Below are 24966 nucleotides of genomic sequence, written 5' to 3'. Positions count from 1 at the left end.
ATGCCACCAGTGTTGTAGGCTATCCACCACTGCTCGCAGGGAACACTCAGGAATAGACACTCCAAGCCTGTGGACACACACACCCTAGCAAACCGTCACTTGGCTTTACCGTGTTATCCAGGCCGTTTCCACTACCTTCCCACCTGCACCTGTTCTCAGCTTTGGCCACATGGCTGCCGCGCTGTCTGCCTGTCAACCTGGTCCCTTTCCACCTCGGGATTGGACAGAAGTCATCCACGGCCTCTGCCAGTTTTGCAACCTCTTCTACGTGTTCGGCTCTCCCGCTCCTGCTTTCATTTCATCCCTTTTACGTCTGGGGCAAGCCGAGAGGTATCTCAGAAAAGGGAGTCAAAACATATTTTTGACCTATTTCTATAGCCAGCGTTAATGACGGGGGCACGAGAGAGCCCATCATGGTCATTGGTAAGTATGCTCTTTTGCGGTTTACAAAGCATCTTGCAAGTATGACAGTTGCAGAAAACAATTATTCAGCGACTCTAATAGACGGCAGCCATGCCAATGATCCCCAGTTTATAAAGGAGGAAACGGAAGCTTAAAAGGGTTAGGTAATTCAGTCATGGGCACCCAGCTAGTAAATCGCAGAGCCGAAATACGGACTCCTGTCTTCTGACAGCAGGTTCTGTATTTTTATACGACACATAATATGACATAATCTGCATGAAACTATCAAGAAGGATTGAAAGTTGCTTGTTGACTATAAGCAGTGGGTTTATATGTTTACGTTCCACATTTTAAGGCATTTTTCAAAATGTTTTTTTAATTTTAGGTTTTATTTATCCTTGTAAAAACCAGGTTGAGTTACTCTTAGGCCCATTTTACAGATGATAAATGAAGGCAGAGGCTATGTAATTTGCCCAAACAAACCAATGAGGTGACAGTGGAGCCAGAATAAGAATTTCTGTACACAGGGGCGCCTGGGTGGCTCAGTCGGTTACGCATCCGACTTCGGCTCAGGTCATGGCCTCACCGTTCGTGAGTTCGAGCCCCGTGTTGGGCTCTATGCTGACAACCCGGAATCTGGAGCCTGCTTCGGATTCTGTGTCTCCCTCCCTCTCTGCCCCTCCCCTGCTCACGCCCTGTCTCGGTCTAAAAAATAAACAAACACTTAAAAAATTAAGGAAAAAAAGAATTTCCACATACTAATTCAAAAATGGGTACGTGTGACTTTACAAAAAGGATGATTCAGTATCAACATCCTCGGAGACACGTGAAACTGCAAAGAAAATAATGTAACCTGAAGGATAAGAAGAAAAACTTTGGATAAATTCCCATATGTTTGACTACAGGAAGAAGCAGCACATGTGTGTGTCGGGATGGACGTCCCACCTGCACTGTGACAGGGGCCAGCGTAGATCACGTCAGACGTCCCTTAAGTTGGTAAAAGGCTATTCCAAGCAAATCACACAAGATCTGTGACTGGTGACGGAGAATATACTCTCCAGATCATGGCAGACCACAGATTCCCTTTGGTCTTTCACCCCAATTCACGAGACAAGGCTTCCAGAAGGAAGTGGAAGGTGAGGTAACTTCACCCCAATTCACGAGGCAAGGCTTCCAGAAGGAAGCGGAAGGTGAGGTAACTTCACCCCAATTCACGAGGCAAGGCTTCCAGAAGGAAGCGGAAGGTGAGGTAACCAACGGCTTTAGAAGAGAGAGGTGACAAACGTGTCCCCCGCCACGTGGTCACCAGACCACTGTGGCTGGAAGTGCGTGTGGGGGGAGGTGGTGGCAGGAGATGAGATGGCAAGCGAACGGGGAGGCCACCTTGGGAGGGTCTCGAAGGCCTTTCTGAGTAATTGCAAGGACTCTGTCAAATGGGAAGGTGCTTCCCAAGGGTTTGAGCAGGGGAATGACCCCATCAGATGCATCTGATGCTCTTGCCTCTGAGGGAGGGACTCGCAAACCCACAAGTCCGGCCCTGACCGCTCTTCCAAGATCCAGAGACGCTTTTCAGAACGCCCGCTGGGCATCCCGACACGGCGATCCTGCTCGCACTTCCTACTGGGCGTGTTAGAGCTCTACGGGCTTTTCCAGCTCTAACGTCCCGTGACTCTACCAAACGTGGAGGGTGTGAAAAATCGACACTTCCCTTGAGGAGACTGAAAATAAACGAGTAACAGAGAAGTCATGTTCAAGAGGCAGAGCAAAAAGAGCAGTGTCTTTAATTGGAAAAAAAAAAAAAGAAAAAACTCTGTGTTAGTCATTCCTCTCTAACTTGCGCCCGGGCTCTTAACTACAGGATGCATCTAAGCGTGTTCAAGAAGGCACGCGTGCGCATCGGTGGTGGGAGGGCTGGGGCGGTGTCGCTAGGCACCATCCAAGGACACGCGCGCTCCACGACAAGACGCAATGGCTTTCTTGCCAATCAAAGCTGCCACCCTGCACCTGCAGAGGCTGGCTCTAGAAACAGAATAAGATTCTTGAACTGCTGCGTGTTTTAAGCATCCCACGCCCCTGAACCCAAAACAACTCGCACTCCTCGCTCTAAGCAGCTCACTCCATTTCTAAACAGCAAGTAGCCCCTCAATTCCCAAGAGACTATGTGGTAGGGCGTTTCCTCCCAAAGACAGACGAAGAATCTCCAAGATACCGATTAGGAGGAATAAATGTGTTTTCCCGTTACGCTGCCGTTCTGCTACTTCAAAAGAAACAACAGTGTGAAAATCTTTGCTTTCCCAGAGAGGACGCGCATTAATTCATACAGCGGGTTTTGAATAAAGCATCATTTATAAGGTAGAAGAATTCTGCTGCTCTTTTCCGGACACAGCTTCCAAACACAAGAATCTAGAGTGTAGGTGGCCTGCCTCTCCACACGCCGAATTTAGAAAGACACTCATACTCTCCACAAGCCCACCTCCATCGGCCCACGTTCAACGTTCTTCTCGGCTGCGGCAGGAGCCGTTGCGGTCCACTATCCAGGACCCGATCAGAATGTCGTCTCATGGCGGGGGGGGGGGGGGGGGGCCTCACCCTTACGTCTCATCCGGCTGGTCCACACGGGTGCCGTTCAAACACACTCTGGGTTTCCACAACTGTCCGCCATCCCTCATGCTCAGGACAGCACCTCCAGTAGATGCTGAATTCTCACTGGGGGCAACTTGACCTGGGCTCCTCCGTCCAAGGGTGAGGCCGCCCCGTGTGTTCCAGATGACAGAACACTAAGTTGTTAAAAACCACACAGAGCAAAACGGCTTCGATTTCAGGAACGTTCCCTGTGGCAACTGCACATATACCAATACCCGTAGATCTCTTCAGAGGTATTATTCAGATTCCACTCCTTCGGGCCGTGGGCCTCTGGGATTTGGGCTTCTTGGTCAATTGCCAATATGAAGACACACAGTAAAAACAAAACAAAACAAAACAAAACAAAACAAAACAAAACAAAACACCACAGTTTGGGTCTGAGGAGAACACCGGCCCTGTCGACTCACATCATGGCCGCCAAGCATACGTTCCACATACTGTATGACCCAAAGGCCATTTTGATGGACTTATTAAAAGTCCGTAAGAAATCCATAGAAAAATCCATACTATGCCCATTTTTTGAGGTAAAAACCATCACCCCCAAACTCTCTAAGGTATATCTTATTCCTCTTCCTATTTAGGAAACTGCCTGAAGTTTCATCGTGGCCTCCCACAGACTTCCAAGTGAGAATCAGGTGTCCCTCCTAGATGCTTCCACTATATTCTCTCATGCTATCGATCACAAGGTATTGTAATTGACTAGTCACTTGTTCCTCTGCTACAATAACCATAATGTAACATCACAGGGTAGGGACCAGTTTCCTCTTGTCCTGTTTTAGCATCTTTAGTCCTTGGCACCCTATTTGGAACACAGTGGCATCTCAAAAAATATTAGTTGACGGGTTGAATATAAAACCCAGTGTTTTATTTATTCCTCCAGTCCATGGTCAATACCACCATCTCCAACTCCACTTGGCGCTGACCGTGGTCCTCCATGGCCCATGGCCACAGTTACTGCCTGTGGCCATCCTAACTAGGAAAGCATCATCTCCCCTGAATGAGACAGTGATGAGACTGTCTCTGCAGTGATGAGACTTTGCTCTGCTCAAAGTCAATCAGGAGCTAACAGCTTTAATAGCTTTCTCCTTTGAGAGACCGAGGAGGCTTGCAAGAATCTTTAAAAAGGGAAAGCTTTGAAAGAAAGTGTGAGCAAAGCCTATAGCATTTAGGGCTGGGAACAATTATCCCTCTGAACATACACCATTTTCTGGTGGGAGAGGGCAACCCAGCGAGTAGTAATTTTCATGCAGTTCTAGGCGAGTGCCCTTTACGTAAGATCTCTTCTAGAACACTGATGCTTGCACGATACACTGTAAGTAGATTAGGGTGTGTTTATGCCACGACACGCACGGTTTAAGATAATTTAACCGAGGGTGAAAAATAACTTGGGGGGGAAATGATCAAATCCACATGAGAATACTCTATAAATTGTAAAGCAAGTGAATCATGGAAAAAGGCGATCCGGGCAAAATGACAGCTTTTGTTCAAGTCCGTCCAGAAGTCTTTCTTGAAAAGCCTACTATGTGCTCAGCACAGAGCCACGACTTGTGGGGAATATGGAAGAAATCAGTGCCACGGTTCAGAGCCCCTTCCCTCCCGCCAGTTCCTAAACCCGCCCCCCAGACACCGAGGCTAGGTCTCGAAAATGCGAATGCAGCTGTGCCCTCATGTTTCCAGCCACCACCATCGGAGCCACACTCCGAGCATGACAAAGAAGACCCTACACAACCCGAGGGCTGCCACTCCTCCGTCCCGCTGCCCACCTCTTCTCACCGCCTCGGCCATAGTCTCTTACTAACGCTTCCCTGGGTTTCAGACTCCTTGACTCCCTGAAGCCTACGCCCTTGAAAATGCTGGCCTTCTCTGCATTCCCTAGACCACATTGCCTGCTTTTTCCTCATAACTCATCTCTCTGAGACATCTTTCCTATAAACACTTCTCCATTCCAGTCCTGGATGTGATTCCCTTTATGAGCTTCCCCAGTACTCTCTGCGTATCAGGGTCATGGCACTTGACACATGGAATTCTTCCTTCTTTCCCTCTGCCCTTGCTTCCTCTGGCCTGTCTATAAACACTTATGGAGCAATTGCTCTCCACGAGGCCCCAGGCTGTACTAGACGTGTGCGTCGCTACGAAATCTGCACAAATCCTGAATCGGAGGCATGACTTCAGGCGAGCAGCTAAACTCACTCGGAAAGCTCCAGGAGCTTGGTCGAGCTCACACAGTCAGCAAACGGCAGATGATGCTTCTGCTCCAAGCTCTTTCCTCCTCAGCACCCAATAAGAAGGTGAGAAACACGCTTGAGACATGTGCCCAGAGCAGGGATTTCCTGCGATGCGAAAGTCACATCCGGGGCTCTGGCGTGAGGCCAGCAGATGCCGGTCGGGGTGGGCGTGTCCTCTGGGTGGGCATACCCACGCGGTCTGTTCACTCCCCACGACTTTCTCTTTCCTGCATATCGTACAGACGATGGCACAGTGAGTCCCCAGTATCACCCGTCAGTTTCTGTAATTTGTAGAGCCAGTCTAAACTCCTTTGGTTTTTAACCACAACTCACCAACTCTGTATATTAAATGTTTCCCACAGGCATCAAGGCCTCAACGGTCACTGTCTTCTGTTTGTTTTCGAGCTGTGCTAATGCAAGGGACAGTCCGTCCTAGTACTTATTACTAATGTCAGGTTCAGGGTTAGCACATAAAATACCTCTCCGGTTTCTTTGCGAGAGATCCAAACACTTTCTTAATGGCAACATCAAAAAGAATCAACATGTAAACATGTTTGAACAGGAATTCCTTTTCCCTTCAAGGATTTCTCAATATTTGGAACTCCTTACTAGTCAGTTCTGCTTACAAATGGCAAAAGATTTCACTATTTCTGCTTAGCCTTTTCTGAAACCCTTTATCGTATGTGCTGACAATTAGTGTTTTGACCTCAGAAATACTTTGCCGTATCACATGGCTTAATCGGGGCGGGGGGGGGGGTTGGGACAGTAAAGAAAATGACATTTTTACCTCTTCTTCCTTTCTGTCTCTTTCTCCCTCCTCTCCCCCATATCTCCTTTAGCAAAAGCCCTCATTTAATCCTCACGGATTGGTAAATATGGTGTTACATGTTCGTATAGCTTCTTAGTCTTTTCACTTGATTGGCAAAAGAAAAATAGCACGAGGTTGGAGTGTAATTGCTACCTTCCTCCTTTACAGCACGGACTTCCCACTCAAACTCCTCAGTGCTGGTGAGGAAAATCAGCCTACCACTTCATCCCTGCGGGAGAGTTAGGAGAGCAACCTTCACCCCTGCAAACAATTCAGTCAGACCCAGTGCTTCCAAATTGCTTTCTGCTCATTGGAAAGCCCTGCAAACACCAAATGGGCATTAAACATGCCCAACCCCAAAGGCGGCCTCGCTGTTAATGGGGAAACATCAGAAGCATTCCATTAACGTTAGAAACACCACCAGGCTGTCCACCATCATCGCTGTGATTTAACGCTGTTCTGGTGGAATTAGCCAATTTAATTATAAAGGAGAAAGAAAAAAAGGGGTATAAAATCGGAAAAAGAGGCAGTAAAATCATTATTTGCATATGCTGTGGCTGCAAATCTGAGCGAGCCAGTTGAACAGCAATGGTAGACAATTAGAGAATCCCTTAAGGTAATTAACAAAAGTCACATGCAAAAATCAGTAGCCTTCCTCAATGACAGCCAGTAAAAAGATGTCCCCACTTTTCATGGCAGCGAAAATATAAAGTACCTAGACGATAAACTGGATGAGAAATAGGCAAGATCTATGAAAAACAATTAAATACTACTGAGGAACATAAAAATCCTAGAAAGCACCGTGAAAATATGATGCTAAGTAGAAGAAGCCAGTCATAGAGGACTAAATGTGATACGATTCTCCTTATATGAAGGCTTCCAAATAGGCACAACCAATAAAGAAAGCAGATTAGTGGTTACTGAGGGCTGGGGAGGGAGGGTATGGGGTATGCTGATGGGGACGGGGTTTCTTTGAGGGATGATGAAAACGTTTTGAAATTAGATTGTGGTGATGGTTACATAACTCTGTAAATGCACTAAAACCACTAAATAGTGCACATTAAAAGAGTACATTGTATGGTACCTCAATAAAAGGTATGATTTAAAAAATACTCAGCAAAAACCCAGGAGACCATTTTTTTTAAATATAATGTTCGACTGGAGAAGGCCTAAGTATATCAAAAAGTTAAAAGCCAAAAAAAAAAATCTGATAAGGCAACATAATTTTAAAAACAAATCCCGCATGAAAAAAAAATAGATCAAAAAAAGAAACAGATAAATAAAAAAAGTACAAGACCAAAGGACTGGTTTTCTTGAGCTCCTAAGTGCTCCTAAAAATCGATTCGATGGAAAGACCAAAAACCCAGTAAAACACGGGCAATGAATGTGAACGTACATTTTTTAGAAAAGCAAACGAGAATGGCACTTAAACATGTGAAAACATATTCAATCATCGCTATAATGAGCAAAGTCACATTAAAAGCTACTAAAAGATAGTATTTTTTCACCTCTTGGGTTGGCAAAGACCACAAAGTTTAATCACACTGTCTGTGGAGAAAAGGCACACTCACGCAGCTCTAGTGGGAGCACGCATTGGTACAGAGCGCCAAATTGGAGGGCAATTTGGCAAGGTTTACCAAAATTAAAGCTGCACATTCCTTTTGATTCCACTTGAGTAATTTCTCCTCCAGAGATCCTTGCTGACATATCAAATGCTATTTATAGAAAGTAATTCACCAAAGCTTTGTTCATAGTAGCAGATAATTGGAAACACGCAGAAGTCTGTCAATGTGGGACTCAATAAAGTGTGGCAGGACCATACAATGGAATACAATTCAGATATTATAAAGAATAAGGCTACTCTCTACGTTCTGACAAAAAGATATTCCAGGATACACAGGTTAAAAAAAAAAAAAAGGCAAAGAGCAGAATAGTTTGTATGGTGTAAACATTGTTTAAAAAAACAAGAACCCAGTTTTGCTTATATAGTTATAAAATAATCCAAAAGGTATTTCAAAGTAATGGTAATGGTAAGAAAGAAAATGTTAATGGAGCTTGCTTCCAGGAGCGAATTTTGATGCCTCGGAGACAGAAACAAGAGACTTAGTTTTCTGTGGACATCTACTGTGCCCCTTCTATACATTTAGTGATTTAAGACAAATCTGTGGTTAAAAGAAAGAAAACAAGTATGGCAAGGACACAGATACGAAATGAACAAAATATGGGATCTAAGTTTCAAGAGATCTGGGGGTTATTTTTAATATAGGCATATTTAAGAAAAACATAGTTATACAAAAGTCCTCCCAAGTGACCATCCAGGAGACCAATTCAACTTCTGCAAAACAGATGCATTCCGTGGAGCTTCCTACACGTGGGGCTTTTGTAAGGCCACCCTCCCCCACCCCGGCGCCCCCGTACCTCCAGAGTGGGCAGGACTACCCTCCAAGACCAGATGGATTTTCATAATTCATTCATAATTCATTCAAATGCGGCTGCTGCGACAGCTGGACGCGTCCCAACTAGGTAGGTTTGTTTAGGTTTATCCTCAGGATACAAAACAGACCAATTTTGCCTATTTCTACTCACTTGAATTATTAAGTCTCTCATTGGCCATCGGTTAAATTCAGAACAAAACGGCTGTAAAAATGTCCTGATACACACTGTAGTGAATTCACCAGACATTCCCTTAACGTGCTCGTTCTAAGGGGGCGGGGAGAGGAGGGTAAAGATAGAAGGATGGACACCCATCTGTACCCACCCGTCCCCTCTCCGACTCCCCTCCGAAGGAGCCCTGTGCACTCAGGCAGAACAGACTGGTGAGCAGTGACGGGCCAGCCAGAGTGAAGGGTTTCAGACTCCACCAAAACTCCTCATTTTACCTCTCTCACGGAGCCTGTAGCAAATCCCTTTGTTTGTAAACTCTTCTGTCAAGTGGAACGTTCGGAGTCCCTTCGACACACATCTATCATCACAAAAGAGCGGGCAAGGCTTCCCCTGTATGCCTCCTTAGCCATGACAGCCATGAGCGCAGGGGTTGCCGAAATTCACAGGTAACCCCCAACTTTATTTTAGTCCAAAATCTATCCTCTCCTACAGATGAGACAAATGACATTTTTACGTTCTCTTCCACGTTCATGAAGGAGGGAACGGGAGTGAGAATCAGTGTAGCTTGTACGTGACTTAGAGAAACTGCTGAAAACATAAGATCGGAAGAATTCCATAAACTCTTGGGTAGCCTCCAAAGAGACTCCTCTGAGTTCCTGATGCCTTGGGTATCTGGTGTGGCGTATCTGATACTGGAGGTCAGAGCCACTGGAACGCTCGAGCCGTGGGACTGGCACAGAACTGAAGAGAAGAGACAGGTGAAGGATTTGTGTCTCGAGATTTCCAAAAAACAAGAGGAATAAAGACCCTTGTGCAGAAGGCAGGAGTGATGATAGGTTTTGAAGAGACTGGGAAGGGGAGGACGGGGGAGGGGAGAAAAAGCAGGCGGCCCCAGGCTGTGCCCAGAGAAGGGAGTGGCCTTGTTTGAGATTCTGAGATTTCGACAGGTGCATAGCAGGTTGGATCGAATTGATAAACAGGGCATGGGTGTGGCAGTATGTGCGGGACTGGCATGAAGGAGGTGAGGTTAAGGTGAGGAGACAGAGAGTGGGGGCCCCTGGGTGGCTCAGTCGGTTGAGCGTCCGACTTCGGCTCAGGCCATGATCTCATCATGGTTTGTGAGTTCGAGTCCACTCTGTGCTGTTATCACCAGAACCCAGTTTGGATTCTCTCTCTCTCTCTCTCTCTCTCTCTCTCTCTCTCTCTCTCTCTCTCAAAAATAAATAAACATTAAAAAATGTAATAATAAAAAAAAGAGCCAGGCTGGAACTGAGCACCTCACTCAAACAGAGAGGGAAATGGTCATTCTGTCAAGGAAGACGGGGGGCACCCGATAAAGAGTTTTGAACCACATTTCTTACTTTCCACGGCCAAGTCAGAGGGAGGCTCATGAAAAGAAGAACGCTCTGAGAGGTGAACGGGTGCCTGAACAGGTGGGTTAATCTTATGATGAGGAAGGCAGCAGAGAGTTCTGTGATTAAGAGAGCAATGGATACAGAGATTGGATTAAGAGAGCAATGGGTCCAACTCCCAGCTCCTCCCACATCCCGGCTGCATAGCTTCAGGCTTTAGGGGAGCCCGGAGCCCGTCGAAACCCCCTCCATGGTGTCTGGAAAGTAAGGCCATCTGAGAAATGCCGGAACACATGTGGGGTGCTTAGGAGAGAGTCTGGTGGTTGGTGATTAGTAAACAAATTAATTGAGGTTCTTGCTGTTCTACAACCACCTTCTTCAGGAAAATTATTTTGAGGAGAGTGAGATAGATAAGAAGAGACTGTACTGAAGCAAACCGATGTATGAAAAGGAAAAAAAAGTCATTTAATGTCTTCTAAGCAACACAGATGGGGCGCCTGGGTGGCTCAGTCAGTTAAGTGTTCGACTCTTGATTTTGGCTCAGGTCATGATCTCACGGTTCATGGGATCGAGTCCCGTGTCGGAAGCCTGCTCGGGATTCTCTCTCTCCCTCTCTCTCTGTCCCCTTCTCCCCCCGCACCGTGCACACGCTCTCTCTTTCTTTCGTAAATAAACTTGGAAAAAAAGTAAGCTGCACAGAGAAATGAAAACATGCCCACACAGAAGCTAGTTTGGGAATGTTCACAGCAGCATCATTCGTGTAACGCGAAAAGTAGAAGCACTTCCAATGGTTATCAACTCACGAGTGGATAAGCAAAATGCGCTACATGCATACCGTGGAATATTATTCAGTCAGAGCAAGGAAGGGCTGCAGAAACCAGCCACCGACCTGCTACCTGCCACCATGAGGATGGAGCTTGAAAACATTATCTAAGTGAAAGAAGCTGGGCACAAAAGCCCACATCCCGTGTGATTCTATTTATACGAAATGTCTAGGAGAGTCCAAGCTACAAAGAGAGAAAACAGATGGGTGGTTGTCAGGAGCTGGGGGTGAAGGCTTGGGGGAAAATGGGAAGTGACTGCTAACGTCTAGAAGGTTTCCTTCGGGGGCAGGTGACAAAGGCACACCTCTGTGAATGTAGCAAAACGACCTGCCAGACAGCCCTTAACGTTTCCGGCTTCCCATTTCCTGAATAAAGAATATTTGTCTTCCCTGGGGGAGAGGTCCTGATGGGTAGACCATACGCAAGGTAGAATTCCAGCCCTTTCTTTAACTATGAATATCAGAAGATATCTATCCTTTTCCTCTGGAGACACTGTCAGGTGGGTGCCGGAGAGCTTACTTCGCTTTTTCTTTCTATCTGCTTCTTTCAATCCTGGCTACTGCATTCTGTTCCCCCATGAGCACAGTGGCTAAAAATCAATCTCTGCTTGATCTTCCCAGGCAGAAGCTTTGAAGTGGACAGGCCTTTTCATACCCAGTTTAAAGCTTATGAAAAAATACCGAGGGGGTGCTCTGGAGCCTTGCCTTCTGGCTTCTCCAAATCACGGGAACGGGGTACCTAAAAGCCATGCCTTCTCCAAACTACTCTGGTTAACAGGCACCACGATTTTCTTCAGGGAATAAAAATTGCCAGGATAATGTACTGAAGAACCACAGCCTATGGCCCATTTGATGTCTGATTTATCTGATAAACACGCCAATAACTGCCTGCACCGCGACCTCCATAATATTATTGGTTCCAGGAAGTCCACCTTTTCCACACGAGGCAACAGTGATTTTCAGGGAATACTCAAACTAAGAAATCAGAATGCCAATTTACTCATTTGCAATAATAATCATCATCACAGTAACAAACAACAACAATTATTATTATTTCGGCATGATTCTGTAAGGTCTCTGGGTAATGTTGGCTTTTGAGCCCCCCCAACTCCTCCCCCCCCCACACACAAACTGCCTTTACTCTCCGAGCATTCCAGAAATCAACTACGAAAGCATTTCTCAAAGACTTTCATCGAAAACCATTTTAATACACAGGGTTAATGAAGTCTCTTTAAAGGTCAAGAATGTCGCTTCATATGTTTCAGCTTTGATGTTCAGGGCTGAAGACACAACACAAATGATTAAGTGCCACGTTTTATAACAGGTTACTCTGCTCAATGGCGTGTCAGCTGTAAAAGGTAAATTTCTACTAAGACAAGCATGTTCAGTGACTGTCACGTAGCCCATTGGGCCCAATTTTCATGAAGAAGTTCCCACCCCACTTGGTATGTTTCATCTACAAATGCATCCAAGCAGTATCAGTGCTGAAAACTACAGGCTCTTTTTTCTCTGGCAGGGCGCTGGCGGGGGGGGTGGGGGGTGGGGGGGGGTAGGAGGGTGGGGGCGAAGTGTCCAGAAAGAGAGAAAAAGTATTTTTCAGGACATTGGAAATTAAGAGCAGATTATATAAGATTTAAGGTGAATAACAACAATAAAGCTTTCGCGTCTCTCCAGATATCTAGAAAGCTGTAAACTTGAGCTGGTCATAAAACAGAAATCCATTAAACTTAATTATTTCTCTTCTAACATTCAGCATTTCATGTTTTTGCATCCGGTGGGGTCTTAAAGAGGTAGCTTCAAGAGTTCTCCCTTAATTAATGATTTTTGTTGGCCTTTTAAAACTCTGGATTCCTCACCCTTCTTTCCCTGCCAGATACTCCCTTATAGTATTGGAGTAACTTCTAGCTACTCTCAAAACATTACAAGCAGTGTACCTATGGGAAAATATACGTTGTCTTTTACATGTTTTGACAGTCAATGCTCAGTAATAACCTGACAGTATTTAATTATAATGCCTGACTTTTCCGCACTACTCTACAGTTCATAAAGGGCTTTCTTTCACGCTCACGGGGGCTTCTTTGTGTTAAACTACAGCTTGGCAGTTCAGCTTCTGTAAAATCCTTTCAAAGGTATTAGTCAATGACTGATCATTTAATATAAAGGTGTCCTGAAATCTACAAGGACAATTTGGGGGAAAGTGATTGCAGGCTGGAGAGGGCAGAAAGATCATGACATGAAAATTATTCTCATAGTTTTGACAGGAAAGAAAAATCAGCCAAAGATACAACAGAATATATAAACTTGAAACTAAAAGGAAATGTTTCTAGCCAGGGCCACAGTACGGTTTTAAACAGAAGGGGAAGACCATTAAACATGACTGCTAGTCACTAAATTTTAACTACACCAGTATCGGAATCTGAGCCTCAACTGCAAGGCAGAATAAGAGCCGAAACAGATTCCTACCATTGCAGGGGTGCATTGTGAGGGGGGAAACAAAGTATTCTTTTTAATACAGCAGCACATCACCTTGACAATCTATGACAATCTTGCCCTGTCCTAGGCATTCTATTTCTGCTTTCTAACAGAACAGCATCAGTAACGTCTGTGATCATATTCTGTCAGCTGCTCTGCTAAGAGCAGAATTTTTTTACTTGGATACGGGTTGTATGCTTCCTAAGAAGGAGCATCTCTAAGACCAGGGTTTTTACCTTTTTGCATTACAATATGATGCTACCAACAATAGCTCTGTGCATGCATTACACCTACAAACAGATTTGCAATAAACAAAGTTTGTAATCTGCAAATCGGCTCCATGAACAAATAACTGACTCATCGGGTATTTGTAAAAGCAAATATAAAAACCCACGAATTATGTATGTCTATGTGTCGACAAACCATAAAATGCTCAGAACTTTTACTTTTACGTTAAGGCATGTTGTTTTGATGCATCAGATTTTTCCCCTGTATGCGTGGAACACATACGCAAAAGGGAATTATAAACTTCAGCGTTCTTTAACCTTTACAAACCAACACAGTAATTACATTGCAAGATATCTGACAACCCGGGGTAATACAAGAAAAGAATTCTTTCTTTCCCCTACTTCCTTTAAATCGTTCTCAATTTTTCTACAATTTACAGACTCCCTGCACAAAAGATTTTCATAGCCATGAATCCTACTAAAGATAAATTGGTAGATAAAATGAAATCACCATTCCAATTCACAAGAATAGTTGAGGCACCTCCAAAGGAAATGTTTCTCCAAACATACAGTATTAAATTTTAAGAGCAAGGCTATCATGAAAACGAATGCAGAGAAGAGTAAACATAAGTTAGGCTTGACAAGCCCGTACTGATAAAGCACAGATAAATGTTATCTCTGGGTTACCAGCCCAGTACAAGCAGTCCTCAATTTATGAATGAGCTCTGTACAGAAAGTTCATTTGTAAGTCAGTTGGTTGGAACCCCAAACTCGTTTTCTCAGAGAAGCAAAGTTTATAAATAGTGCTCAGTTTTGTAGGAAGGCAAACAAGAGCTATTAAGCCCGTGATGCAGACAAATTTCGGTACTGACAGCTCTCAAGCAAGCTGTTCCTGTGGCGGGCAGGGAACAGGAGGTACAGGAATCAAGAGCAGGTCGGGGAGAAGAAGGACATTTCTTCTTCTTGACCTGGAAGTTCCTAAGTTTTTCTGGCATCTGCCTGCCTCTCTCATTTATTTATTTATTTATTTATTTATGCATGCATGCATGCATGCATGCATGCATGCTTTTAATGTTTATTTTTGAGAGAGAGAGAGAGAGACACACACAGAGTGTGAGCTGGGGAGGGGCAGAGAGAGAGGGAGACACAGAATCTGAAGCAGGATCCAGGCTCCGAGCTGTCAGCACAGAGCCCGATGTGGGGCTCGAACCCATGAACCGTGAGATCATGACCTGAGCCGAAGTCGGACGCTTAACTGACTGAGCGACCCAGGTGCCCCTGCCTTCCTCTCTGTATAGACTTCCTCCCACCCCCCAACTTTGCCCCAACCCCCCATCTAAATACTTCATCCCAACCTATGTAATAGAGCACCGAAATAATTTTATATAGTTAACCCCCAGCCCCCCTTCCCGAAACTCCCCTTCTTGTTTTTTGTCATGTGACATCAAAAGCTTACCAATAGTTCAGTTCAGTAAACACCTGTTTCAGAGTTTGGTGGGAGATACAAGCTCCGGAGAGCAGAATGGGGCTACAACGCAGCCCTGAGGACAGAACACAGACACTGGGACATTTGGAAGGACTGAGATGATTTCAGGAATTCCTTTGGAATTTAGTTATGTTAATAGGACTCGGCTCCCAGATGGTGCAGTTCGAAGAACTTCGGTAGAAGCGGTTTCCTCACCAATCGGCACAGATAAAGCCCAGGATGGTGGTGAGGATGCCATCCTCTAGTGGCCGTGTTTAGAAGCTTCCTTGTCTTTCCATGTGGGGCCACTCAGGATTACTTGCTCTTTCCGCCCCCCCTCCCTCCACGCTGAAGATGACATCAGGGAATGTGTGTTCAGAGGAAGATGGTGTGAAGGATAAAGGGTCCTGGGGCATCTGGGTGGCTCAGTCGGTTAAGCGTCCCTCCAACTTGGGCTCAGGTCATGATCTCACACATGGTTCACGAGTTCGAGCCCTGCATCGGGCTCTGTGCTGACAGCTCATTGCCTGGAGCCTGCTTCCGATTCTGTGTCTCCCTCTCTCTCTGTCCCTCCCCCCTCGCACTCTGTCTCTCTCTCTTCCTCAAAAATAAGTAAACATTAAAAAAAAATGTAAAAAAAAAGGGTCCTGACACACTGACTCAGCAGGCCCCCGATTTTCCCAGGACAGGGGTGGGGTGCCTGGAAATACCCGGTACTCAATGCAGGTATGCCCCCAGGGCACGGCTGGACCGGATGTAAAGGCTGACATCAGGCTCGAGAAGGTACCCAGCTGTGGCAGAGGCTGGTTAGTGTTCCACACACTTCCCTGACCTCCCAAGCGTTAAGGTTGGCATTTCCCGGCATTCCCCGCGGTTAGGTGTGCCCACCTGACTAAATCTGGCCAAGGGAACATGAACGAGAGCGTAACAAGCCTCCAGCGAGGTCTTTCAGTGCCTCACTTCCCCCACCACTGCTGGTCAAACTGGCTGCAGAGGAACCTTCTGGTCTCCCACTGACCTTAGGGAACTGCTGAGCCATAAGATGGAAAGACCCTGGGTCTGGGGATCATGGCCAGGTGGATGTCTCCACCCCCACCTGTGAACACCGGAAGTGAACTCTGACAAGCTGGGGTGTTGGAATGCCACATTCTTGCTCTCCGTGTCCTCTCTGCTTTGCTGCATCTCAGGAAGAGGTCCTTTATGTTGACCTACCCTGAAAAATCTACGCAGATATTGTCTCTCTAAAATGAATGGCCCCACACTGCTGAGCTGTTTTAATGCTTCCAGTTTTCTACTTCCTTCACTGTGGTTGATATATTTAAAACATGAGAAACCCCTCTCCTTCCATTGAATCTACTTGGGGAACTGGGTAAGTAAACTAGTTACATCATTAACCCTACTTTAAGTGCCCTGCTCAGCCAACCAGACTCTGGGCATCTCAGGGCCTCACCCACAGAGCCAAGAGCAGGATTTTTTTTTATCAGCCATTTTTCTCTTTCCTAGGAAGTCTTTTTCCCATTATTTGCAGATTTCATGAGTAGGTTAGGGTCGCCAAAGCATGTGTACTGGGCAAGAAAACCAGGATCATGTTGTTGTCATGACAAAATTCACACAAGTGACAGCACTTGAAAGTTGTTAAAACAGCTTGCTCGCTTCATCCTCATTCATTTAACTTACTTTTAATGCAAAAGGGGAGATAATAGTGGAGACAGTGAAGAAAGGAAGGAATGTGTAACCACACCCACCTCTTGCTCTGTTAGGTCTCCCCCTTATTTCATTACTCAATGCCACAGGGGAGGGCACAAACTCTAAATTCAGATCTAACCTTAAACAGATTATGTTCATTCCTAAAACTTGGCTTTCTATGCTTGTTTCTTCCACAGCAATTATCTGGCACTTTCCACCCTCGTCTCTCTGTTGCATTTGTAAAAGGTCCACTAGATTACATGACCACGTGCTTCCCGTGCTTCCTGTGGGGCGTCCTAAAAAATAAAAGAATGAGCTAATCTGCATAACACATGCGTAAGAACTCTGTGACAAAGGGTAGCCCGGTAAGTTTCTCAATGCCTAAGGGGCTCTGCTGCGGGGTCACCGGGCTGAGGTTCTGTCTGCCTTGGCCTCACAACTTTCGAGAATAAGTCCGGAATGGTTCCCTGAGCTCAGCATACGACTCCCACTTCTGCCACCAAAGGACAACTGGACCCCCACCGTAGGAAATGCACTCTACTCAATTGCACCAGGCGCTCTGAGAAGGGGGTGGTGCAGACTGGCCTGTATTACATGGCGCTGTGGAGAGACTCACGGGACAGAGTAAGCACCTGTACATGGAACCTTTCTATAGAACCATTACAATTTAACGCAATTCAATTTAGAACTGCAATTACAATTTAGAACTATGTTCCCGATGAAAACAATACTGAAGTCGACACAAAGAACATAAAAAGGCCCTTTACCCTCCTAGTTTGCACGTATAGGCTTCCACAACGGGCCCACAGAGGGGACCTCGTGGTCACCTCGCAGAGTGCTCTGCCACTACCGGGCTGGACACTCTACAAAAGACGAACTCCTTCTTACATTAGAATGAGGAGACCCATTGCCATTTAAACCATGTCTTAAATACAGCGTAGGCCATTCACATTTCACGGAGCGTTCTCGCCATTCAGAAGATACCTGGAGCTTAAGTTAACGTGCTGCAAAGGTGACACGGGATGCTTCGTTCTGGACCCGGATCAGAACCACCTCAACTCCACGCTTGCCAGGATACAAGTGACCTCCATTTACAGTTAACCGTAAAAGGGGTGAGCTTCCTCTTTAGTTTCCTATTCTCGGTAAAATGTCTATTTAGCCTAATCACTGATAGATACCAAAAAGGGGGGGTCAGTGCTCAGTTTTTAAGAAACATAACTGAAATGTCAACTGTGAGAGCAATGGACATTTTTGTATAGTCATTTTTGAGGTATGGGTGGAAATTTGTGAAGTCTCTGATGAACACAAAGGAATAAAGGATACAGAAACCCCGTCCTCAGTAACACGGAGAAGGGACAAGCCCAAGAGAAGAATGACACAGCCAAACCCGCCCAGGAGAACATTAATTAAGGGTCTGCTCAATGGGCACCAGTATATAAAACAAGTCCCCAAGACACAGTGGCTGAAGAGCAGGAGCTCGAAACTTCAGCACACAAACTTAACTTTCCATTTTTTCTTCCGTCAAGTTCATTGTGCTTTTACGGTATGTTAGCTTTCGTATTTGGGACCGCTGGGACCCAGGGATCTCTAACTTGGCAGAGTTAAAAGAGTACGTGTGAGCTTTTCCTAAGTAGAATGGTGATTTACTAGAGAGAGTTTTCTGGTGAGTAGAGTCTGAACAGTAGGCTTGACGTCTTTATTAAGCACAGAAAAGCGCCAACTTGAAAAATATCCTAACGCCGTTCACGGCTGCTGCTAGGAAGACAGCAATCCCCCCCCTTCTTTTTAACTGGAGGAAAGAGACCCCCCCTCCCCCCGCCGCCCCTGCCACCATATGTGGGTCTGAGCCGGTCATCTGTGAAGTCATTCAGTCCAGCTCAAGCCATGGGCTTTCCTGCTTGTGTTTCATAGGGAAACATCGCATTTACACTCTTTTTCATCCTCCTTTACCTAGAATACAGAATGCCTCAACGTAGGCACTGAAATATCTGCTGAATGAATTATTTCAATTACGGACACCGGCGGCACCTGTCCTGTGAGCTTGACCCGGGAATCATCTTTGTGACTTCTCCCTCTTCGGGCCCCACATCCACCCATCACTACGTTCTATGAGTCTACCTCTTGACATGCTTTTAGATACGATGCCTGCTCCTCTTCTGATTCCCCACCCCTCCCACTCCAGGCCTCGGACGAATTGCTTCTCACGACGTATTTCTTTGTTGGTGCTATTTTTTCACTTCATTGTCATACGCTTAGCTCTGCAATCCAGCTAGATGTGGAGGGGAGTAAGGAAAAAACACGAAACCTGCTGAACTATATGCACGAGAGCACAAAGATTACAGGATATTTCGAGCAGGTGGGGGTGAGGGGGTGCTCTCCTGAGCCGCAGAAGAAACGGTCGGGTGGTTAAGATAAAACACAAGTTAGACTTTTTAGGGGCGCCTGGGTGGCGCAGTCGGTTAAGCGTCCGACTTCAGCCAGGTCACGATCTCGCGGTCCGTGAGTTCGAGCCCCGCGTCAGGCTCTGGGCTGATGGCTCGGAGCCTGGAGCCTGTTTCCGATTCTGTGTCTCCCTCTCTCTCTGCCCCTCCCCCGTTCATGCTCTGTCTCTCTCTGTCCCAAAAATAAATAAAAAACGTTGAAAAAAAAATTTAAAAAAACAAAAAAAACAAAAAAAACAAAACACAAGTTAGACTTTTTAGATCTGTTCAGTCAGCAATGGTGACCTTCTTGCTGGTCTTGCCGTCCCTGGACCCAAAGCCTTCCACAGCCTTCCACAAGATTCCTGCCCTCCCTCACCTTGCCAAAGACCACACGCTTACCATCCAACCACTCAGTCTTGGCAGCGCACATGAAAAACTGGGAACCGTTTGTGTTGGGTCCAGCATTTGCCGCGGACGAGATGCCAGGACCCGTGTGCTTCGGCATGAGATTCTCATCATCAAGTTTCTCCCCAGAGGCGGATTTGCTGCCAGTGCCATTATGGCGTGTGACGTCACCTCCCCGGCACGTAAATCCCAGAATAATCCTGTGAACGCAGGAACCTTTATACCCAAATCCTTTCTCCCCTTGCTTTGTCTACAAACAGCTCAAAGGAGACGCCGCCCATAGGCTCCCCAGCCATGGCGATGGTGGAAACTACAGTGGAGTTGACCATCTCTGGGTGGCGGCTCCAGGGCGTCGTCATCTGCAAGGTCTCATTACCTATTTCTAACTCCTCACTCACCTGGCCTCCTCTTTCCCAAATCCCAGCCACCTGGATAGCCTGTCACCGATTTCCCATGTGTACTGTCTCATGGCGGCACTTTCTGGGGCAAGAACTTGGAACTCTGTGTCACCTCCCCGTCTGCCACATCTTCATGACCCTCTGCTCTGTCTTCCCCACAGGGGCCCAGCTTTCTTTCCTGCTGCTCTCCAGCAATGACACCCACATCCCTCGGCCAGCCTCTCCACCTACCCCACCCAGGTCGCCTGCGTCCCTCCCTCGAGCCTGTGACCCTGCTCTCCCTGCTCCTGGACCCATCCCTGTGTGTCCCCCCTCCCCCCGTCATCTCTACACCTCCTCTCAAGGCGTTTCTCCTATGAAACCTGTCCTGACCCCTGTGCCCCCAGCCATGCCCCCTTCTTCTCAGCGCTCGATGACCCTCACGTGCCCCCCCCCCCCCACGGATTCTCGGTTGCACGCTGTCACCTATTGTTCTGCAATTGCTTCTTGCGGGTTGGTGTTGTGTCCTCAGCTAGATTTTCACAAAGATAAATTTAGATTTATAGACAGTTGCAAAAATAGTACACACTTGCCTTGTCCCTAACACTAGGCGTTCCTTTATGTTCAAGTCTTACATAATCATAGGATATTAAACGTGGTCAACACTACCAACCAAATCACAGAATTTATGACGATGTCACCAGTTTTCCACTCGTGTCCTTTTTGTGTCTCAGGAACCAATCTAGGCTTTCACACGACATGGACACATCCTGTCTCTTGGGTCTCCTTTCACCTGTACAGCTCCTCAACCCTTCCTTAGCGTTAAGACCATGACACTTCCGGAGAGTACTCGTCAGCTGGTTTCTAGTACTCTCCGACTTCCCAGTCCTTCGACTGGGTTGGATATTTTCTCTTGAGGAGAGTGGGATTACACATGACTGGGAAGAATACCACGGCAGTCGCCTGAGGCGGGGGGGCCTTCTCAGCATTTCCTGTGAAGGGGCATACAATGTCAAATATGGTTTCCTGGTAATGCTAACCCTGATCGCTCAGTGGAGGCATGTCTGTGAGGATTCTCCAGGTAGAGAGACCTATTCCTTTTTGTAATTACTAAATGTTTTGGAGGGAGATACTTTAAAATGCTACAAGTATCCCGTTTCTGCTTAATCTTTTGCCCACCAATCCTAGCATCCATCCGTGGAACTTTCCTGTGGCATTTACTGCGAGGAGTTCTAATGATGCCTCTCATGTATTTATTTATTAACTTGAATTCTTCTGTAAGGAGAATTCTTTTGCCTCACTTATTCATTTATTCATTCAATTATTTATTGATATCACTATGGACTCATGGGTTCTTCTTTGGGGTTGTAATCCAATATGATTTCCTCACTCAGGCTGTCCTAACCCTCAGCCAGATTTTTCTACGACATCAGAGCAGATTTGGCCATGTCTTACACTTTTTTCACATTCCCTCGGGTCTAAGACAATGCTAGGTACACGGTAGGTGTCAGATTCAGTGACTGACTGATCGAGTGGCTGATTCATTCATTCATTCGACAAGTAATGTTCAGGGCCTTGCCTTCTGTGCTACAACAAATAAAACAATTTCTTCTCTCAAGCGGTTTACAATCTAGTGAACAGAGACTCGTGTGAACACCTACGAGTCCCTGATAAAAAGTATTTGGAGGAGTAAAGCAATAGCTCAAATGGGAATATGGTAAACTCTTCCCGGAGAAAGAAGTCTATGGTGAGAGACAGGCAGAAAAAACTTTTAAGAAAAACAGCATTCAAGGGGCGTGCCTGGGTGGCTCAGTCAGTTAAACATCCGACCTCAGCTCGGGTCACGATCTCACGGTTCGTGAGTTCGAGCCCCGCGTCGGGCTCTGTGGTGACAGCTCAGAGCCTGGAGCCAGCTTCTGTTTCTGTGTCTCCCTCTCTCTCCCCCCGCCCCCTGGCTCACTCGCTCGCATGCTCGCTCTCTCTCAAAAATAAGCATTAAAAAAAAGAAAAAAAGAAAAAGAAAAGCAGTATTCTGCTCACTCTATAAAAGCAAGTGTGCACATAAAATATCTAAAGACAAACACTGTAACACAGTTAGCAGGTGTAGCCTGCCCCTGCATCTTCTAGACTAATTCTTAAAATCAAGCCTCAAGGGCACGCTTTTTAGGAAGATTTAATGTAGTAAACACAGACTCTTTATATAGCGACTATGTGCTTTCCTAGGAAAATTGGAAAGAGCTAAAGTAAAAAAGTCTGAGGAGCCATTTGTCTTAATCCAGTTTCCAAATCCAATTTCATAGTTTTTATGCCTTCACAGGGAATCATGAAGAATACGTAAGAAGCACCATCAATCAAAGATGGGCTCCCGAAGTTTCTTCACTTAATTTGATTTTCTCGTGCCGCTCCTCCTGTATTTCCCGAACAAAGCGCTTCTTTTCTGCGTGTGATAGTTCAGACCTGCAAATGTCCTCGGGAATAATAAACAAACAACCAGGGCACGTTTTCTGCCGCAGAGAGCACACACTGTAACATTCTTCATCCAAAGCATTTTGAACTCCAAGCCACCAGGGCTACAATACGAAAATACCCTGCCGGTATTCCAAGAGCTGCCAACAATAGAGAATTTGTATCTTTCGACACTTAACTGACACTTAAACCTGTTAATATGTGACTCCTACTATTGTTCTAAATGATGAACAGGCAAAGACTCTCCCCGCACACCCAATGTTAGTTGCATCGTGCACTTGGGTTGCAACAGTAAAGGCTGCTGGAAGGCATGTTACTTTCACGGTTTCCTGTCACCCTTTCTCATTATCGTCAACGTGTCCTCTCCGTGTTAGGATGTACAGAATAGAGGCGCACGTGTGTTGTGTCTGTGGCTATCCCCACAAATGCACGCATATTCACGGATGCACACACGAATATGCTCGGATGCATACAGACGGACCCCCGCGCTCACATCCACTCAGAAATCGAGCTTGCTCCCCTGCCTGCCACGCATGTCACACACAAACAGCATCCAGGTCCAGTGGTCTTCCTTTTGTTACCTTTGGGAGGGGATTAAGATAAAAAGCTAAAAAAATAAATAAATAAATAAAGAAAGAGAAAAGGAAAGCCAAGTAGACACTTCGTGGAGTCTGTGATGAAGACACAGAAACCAATGAAGACAGATGGGCTGCTGGCAGCATAAAGGAAAGTTCGGCACGTCAGCCCACACTCTGCAGGGATTTACCCAGCCTAACCTTCTCCGTTTCGAGCCTTCATCCTTCAGCGTCCTACTTATCTTCTTCTTGTAGCTAGCCCACCGACCCCATTCCCGTCTCTACCTGGACCTCCCGCAATGGGGACTATTTTCTTTTTTATTTTGGTTTTTTTTTTGGTTTTTTTTTTTGGTAACCTTTATTTATTTTTGAGAGAGAGACAGAGTATGAGTGGGGGAGGACAGAGAGAAAAGGAGACACGGAATCCGCAGCAGGCTCCAGGCTCCGAGCTGTCAGCACGGAGCCCGACGCGGGGCTCGAACTCACCAACGGTGAGATCACGACCTGAGCCGAAGTCGGACGCTCAACTGACTGAGCCACCCAGGTGCCCAGAATTCTTTCTCTTTACTCTGTCATTCGAGGTTTCCTCAGAGAAAACATTTACTGTACAATCACGCGGTGGAAAAGCTCATTGGAGAGTGGATGGCTCTCTTACGGAACTCACTGGAAAATTCTTGGAAAAATCCCATAGACACAGAAGAATTTCTGGGCCAGAAAAATGAGGAGCAGAAAATATAATTCATGAATATATTTAAATTTTTACACAGTAAAATCTGCCTGTCCGTGACTGGCTCTCGAGGGTTATTCTCCCAGGGGATCAGGCCCCCGGAGCCTTCTCCACACTGTCAGCACAGAGCACATTTACTGTCATAGCACGGGGAAGGCTTCAGAGTTCACAAAATATTTTCTTTTTTTTTTTTTTTTCCACATTTTGTATGCACCACCTCACTTGATCTTGACCATACCCCGTTAGATACAATTGAATCCCAAGCAGGCTCCGCACCAGCAGCATGGAGCCCGATACGGGCCTTGAACCCACGAAGCATCATCACGTAGCCCCTGTATTTCTTTTTAAAGGTCTCTCTTTTCTGGTTAAATTAAAATGCCCACGTTCCTTTAGCACCTGCTTCCTTTATCCCCCGGAACCTCCCTTTTGAGAGATCTGAGGTCCTATTATCTAACGATCTGATTATTTCTGGGTTGACAAACCTTTGCTTTTTATATTATTATTATCCTTTTGAGAGACCCGAGGTCCTATTATCTAATGATCTGATTATTTCTGGGTTGACAAACCTTTGCTTTTTAAATTATTATTATTGCACACACTGCCCAGTATTTTTCAATTTGACCACTGCTACTCCCATGTTCTTACTCTAATAGTTATCAGAAAGGTTACTTCCACCCCAGAAAATCTAAAGAGCTCTACATTTTTATTCACCTGCCTTTGTGTATCATGCACATTTCTTGAATTTTCCTTCCCGGGCCACTGTTGTTATAAAGACCCTTGAACTAAACGGAAGGGTTGTCTGGTCCTGCCAGTTGACCCTTCCTGAGCCATTCAAAAGGTGCCTTAACAGAAGGGCTTCTCAGCATAGTTCGTTCTGATGTCATAGATACTGAACATGATACAATCCTACACGGGAGGCAAAAGTAGTTCTAAGCAGACAGATCTATTTACGTGCCAACACAGCCTGATAACTAGACCACTAGGAAAAGAGAGCCAGAAAATCCCGACACGACAGCTTAATGGGACATCGGACAAGACCCCTCTTCGGTGTGCGTGTAGGAAATTCTTCACTGAGGTCAGCACAGCGCTTCCGGTGCTAAGGTCCGCGCTGTCTCGACCGCAGAGATGATCGGATTCCGGGCGTACCACCCCTCCCTTCTTGCCACCCAACTCCACTTTCCTGCTGTTTTAATTGGATTATTTTGGAATCTGCTATTTCTGTCTCACTCCCTTCCCCAAACTGTCATATAAGTGCCGCAGCCTGACTATTACTCAGCTGCCAAAAT

At 46.0% G+C, this 24966-nt stretch overlaps 1 protein-coding gene and 1 pseudogene across 6 annotated transcripts in view; both read right to left on the bottom strand.

Moving 5' to 3' along the window:
* The window catches only part of ATXN1 (ataxin 1), a 411201-nt gene that overhangs the window by 218648 nt on the left and 167587 nt on the right, over positions 1-24966 (bottom strand). The window lies entirely within an intron of this gene.
* Positions 19416-20209, bottom strand: LOC107180311 (annotated as a pseudogene).

The sequence above is a fragment of the Panthera tigris genome, chromosome B2 (genome assembly GCF_018350195.1).
Source record: "Panthera tigris isolate Pti1 chromosome B2, P.tigris_Pti1_mat1.1, whole genome shotgun sequence".
Lineage (NCBI taxonomy): Eukaryota > Metazoa > Chordata > Mammalia > Carnivora > Felidae > Panthera > Panthera tigris.
The sequence above is the reverse complement of the archived record's forward strand: the minus strand, read 5'-3'. Positions and strand labels throughout refer to the sequence as shown.